The sequence below is a fragment of the Choristoneura fumiferana genome, chromosome 10 (assembly GCF_025370935.1).
Source record: "Choristoneura fumiferana chromosome 10, NRCan_CFum_1, whole genome shotgun sequence".
Taxonomy (NCBI): domain Eukaryota; kingdom Metazoa; phylum Arthropoda; class Insecta; order Lepidoptera; family Tortricidae; genus Choristoneura; species Choristoneura fumiferana.
Window position 1 is genome coordinate 14,239,138 of NC_133481.1, and position 4,248 is coordinate 14,243,385.

The 4,248-nt window shown below is 48.4% G+C and overlaps 1 long non-coding RNA gene across 1 annotated transcript; it reads right to left on the minus strand.

Annotated features, from left to right (window-relative positions):
- Positions 1 to 340: 340 nt before the first annotated feature.
- Positions 341 to 2,448, minus strand: LOC141431633 (uncharacterized). Its single transcript, XR_012451739.1, has 3 exons — positions 1,921 to 2,448; positions 1,239 to 1,332; positions 341 to 366 (listed from the first exon to the last, which is right to left on the minus strand). It is a non-coding gene; the product is annotated as an uncharacterized lncRNA (long non-coding RNA).
- Between the last annotated feature and the right edge of the window lie 1,800 nt (positions 2,449 to 4,248).

A 4,248-nucleotide genomic window follows, 5' to 3' on the forward strand; every position in this document is an offset into this window, starting at 1 on the left:
AACCGACGCTTCGATGGTAAGAATCCTACCGCGTCATGTCAATCGAACAGATCGAGCGAGATGATCTGATATTAACTAAATCTTCATTGAGATTCGGGTGGGAGTACAAGGTTCAGTCCTAGGGCCAGTACTGTTTCCGCAGCAGTGTATCTACGCGAGTGGCGGGTCACCTGGACGGGCTCGGCGCGCATGGACAGGATGTGTTTGTCCCTGGCGAGCAGCGGGCGGCGGTGCAGCACGCGTATGGGCGTCCTCTGCACGAGGCGCACGGCGGGGCGGCGGGGGTCGTCGGCCGGCGTGTTCCGGAACGCGTTGATGCGCGCGATGTCGGCCGCGTCACGCCACCGGCGCCATAGGATCGCTCACCTGGAACGGCGTTCAACATTTCTAAAGCTGACGTTGCCAGCAGTGATTGCGAGAATGTGCTGCGAGGAATATGTTTTTGACTCCCGACGCGAGAAAAGAAGGGTGTTATAAGTTTGACCTCTCCATTCCACCAGAGCTGTGCTGTGCGAGGATAAGTCAATGAAGCGTTTCTTCATAAGTAAATGAATAGTTTTTTATCTACACCCATATAGTAAATCCTCAGTTATGCTTTCAAAAACCATAGGTAATACCAGCATTAACGACATTGGATTCTATTATGAACACGGCTGTATCTCTGCAGAAAATGTGTATCTTAATGAGATTTCATACATCATTGCAGCAGCAGGTCGTCGCGCGCGCAGCTCGTGGGGCAGACACATACCTACCTAGTAAGAGTTAATGCAGGTCATTCTCAATGGTTCGCGGAACACATGATAGAGGATTTAATATATGGATATAGATAAAATATTGATGCAATGTACGTAATTAGGCCTTAAACACTCAAGTGATCCTATTATGAAACTCGGCTACGCCTCGTTTCATAAACCACACTCGTGTTTTAAGGACCCTATTACGATACAGTTGCATACAATACTATTATCTACATCCATATATTAAATCCTTTATCATGCGTTCGCGCGAGATATCTGTATCGTAATGACCATTACGATACAGCCGTGTTCATAATAGAATCCAATGTCGTAATGCTGGTCATTATCTATGGTTTATGAACGCACAATGGAGGATTTACTATATGGGTGTAGATAAAACACATTCCTCGCACATGTCCGGTTGAAAACAACCTAAGTTGGTTAGGTAGGTGATGGATGAATAGTGTGTTATGGAAAGTGTCTGTGTGTCAGGTCGTTCACCTCATCGAATTCCGAGTGGTCGAGCTTGATGCAGAGCGCCTCGTAGTCCTTACTCTTGGTCTCTTCGCCCTTCTTCAGCTCGGCGAGGTCCTCCCTGCAGACAGACAGGTCGTCGTCGTCATCATCATTCATCATCACATCTGCCCTCAATACCCAATACCCTCGTAATGGCGTACATTGAGTCGGCACCAGAGTAAGCGCCGCATATAAAGGTCCGTTTTTCACCGGACGACGGACCGTTTTTAGGGTTCCGGAACAAAAATGGCAAAAATGGAACCCTTATAGTTTCGCCATGTCTGTCTGTCCGTCCGTCCGCAGGCTTTGCTCAGGGACTATCAATGCTAGAAAGCTGTAATTTTGCACGGATATATATGTAAACTATGCCGACAAAATGGTACAATAAAAAATCCAAATTTTTTTTTTTTACGTTACCTCCCATAGACGTAAAGTGCCAACCTAGAGGCCCATCAAGTGCCAGTAATTTCACCGGCTGTCTTACTCTCCACGCCGAAACACAACAGTGCAAGCACTGCTGCTCCCCGGCAGGATTAGCGAGCAAGATGATGGATTTTATCTAAATCGGTTCAGCAGTTTAAGCGTGATGAGGTAACAAACGAACAGACTTAAAAACTTTCGCATTTATAATATCAATAAAGGGGTTTAAGGTTGATATGACGATTACTTGGTGACGTGGCACATGGAGAGGACCCGCACGCTGCCGCTGTCCGCGATCCGTCGGCACGCGGCCGCCAGCTCCGCCGCGGTCAGCTCGCGCCGCGGGTCGGATATCTGCGGCACGTTACAATGTTAACAACAGCGCCCTCTAGCGGCGACATCGGTTCCAAGCGAGTACATTTACAATGTTAAAAACAGCGCCCTCTAGCGGCGCGACATCGGTTCCAAGCGAACACATTTACAATGTTACCAACAGCACCCTCTAGCGGCGACATCGGTTCCAAGCGAGTACATTTACAATGTTAACAACAGCGCCCTCTAGCGGCGACATCGGTTCCAAGCGAACACATTTACAATATTACCAACAGCCTCCTCTAGCGGCGACATCGGTTCCAAGCGAACACATTTATAATGTTAACAACAGCGCCCTCTAGCGGCGACATCGGTTCCAAGCGAACACATTTATAATGTTAACAACAGCGCCCTCTAGCGGCGACATCGGTTCCAAGCGAACACATTTACAACGTTAACAATAGCGCCCCTATCGGCGACATCGGTTCCAAACGAGCAAAGCGCCCTCTAGCGATGACATCGGTTCCAACCGAGCACATTTATAATGTTAACAACAGCGCCCTCTAGCGAGCGACATCGGTTCCAGCGAGCACATTTACAATGGTAACAACAGCGCCCTCTAGCGGCGACATCGGTTCCAAGCGAGTACATTTACAATGTTAACAACAGCGCCCTCTAGCGGCGACATCGGTTCCAAGCGAACACATTTACAATATTACCAACAGCTCCTCTAGCGGCGACATCGGTTCCAAGCGAGCATATTTATAATGGTAACAACAGCGCCCTCTAGCGGCGACATCGGTTCCAAGCGAACACATTTACAACGTTAACAATAGCGCCCTCTATCGGCGACATCGGTTCCAAACGAGCAAAGCGCCCTCTAGCGATGACATCGGTTCCAACGAGCGTATTTATAATAATGTTAACAACAGCGCCCTCTAGCGACGACATCGGTTCCGAGCGAGCATATTTATAATGGTAACAACAGCGCCCTCTAGCGGCGACATCGGTTCCAAGCGAACACATCTACAATGTTAACAACAGCGCCCTCCAGCGTGTAGTGTGCACTCACACACCTCCACTCCATCCCTTTATATAATCATCGTGGCATCCTGGCAGGGTCGCCATCGCCACGTGGTGTTCGTTAAGGAAACGTGTAGCGCGGTTAAGGTTAAGTTGTAGTTTATTAATGAGCGCTTAAGCCTAAGAGTACATGATATATAAAGGGATGGAGTGGAGGTGTGTGAGTGCACACTACAAGCGGCGATATCGGTTCCAAGCGAGTGCTCGTTTTCTAAAGCCGGAGCATTATGTCCAATGCAAGGAATAGATTGTCACTGTAAAGGTTGCACTGGCGCGATAAAATATTAGGAAACTCGAAACCCAAAACTCGTTAAAACCGTTTATTTTTAAACAGACACAACGTAGGTACACGAACATATGAGAGTGAGAGAGAGAGAGCGAAGGTACGTGTGTCGCAAGCGATAGTTAAGGCTAACTGACTGCGTCACCGTTCGATTCCTGGTTTTAATAAACCGCTGTGACGTCACACGTACCATCGTTTTCTACCTTAAAATTTTAATATAAAATCTAAAACATATGTAATGATTGGGCCATAATACCCGCAACATTAAAACATACAAATTTGTAACGATTTTTGAGCACGTCGCTAACACGCCCCACCCCAGTGCTGGCTCAGCACTATTCAGACAAAGGAATTCTAGCGACGCGTGCCGCTGAACGTCTCAGCGTCCCTGACTTGGTTTTAAGTTCAACCAACCTGACCCGACCGTCTTTACCTGGAAATACCTGTTGCACGATCGCCCTCTGCCACACGTTGCGTGGCGCTCCAGGGTCCACGACCAGCACGAGATCACCTACCTTAAGCGGTTCGCGCTCCTCGTTCCACTTCCTTCTAGGTATCAGCTCCGGTAAGTACTCTGTTACCCATCTGCGCCAATACATATCGGCTAAGCGTTGACTCTTTCGCCACTGTTTTCTTAGGTACAGGTCAGAGTCATCGAAGACACCTGCAGCGGGTAAGTTGGAGCTGGTGCCCAGCAGAAAATGGTTTGGCGTCAACGACTCGTTGCTACCAGGTTCTACAGACACGTGAGTTAGAGGGCGGCTGTTGACTATATTCTCAACTTCAGTCATAAAGGTAGCGAGAACTTCATCTTTGGGGATACGTTCTTTGAGTATAGCCCCTAGAGATACCTTAACGCTACGTATTAAACGCTCCCACGCCCCCCCCAATGGGGGC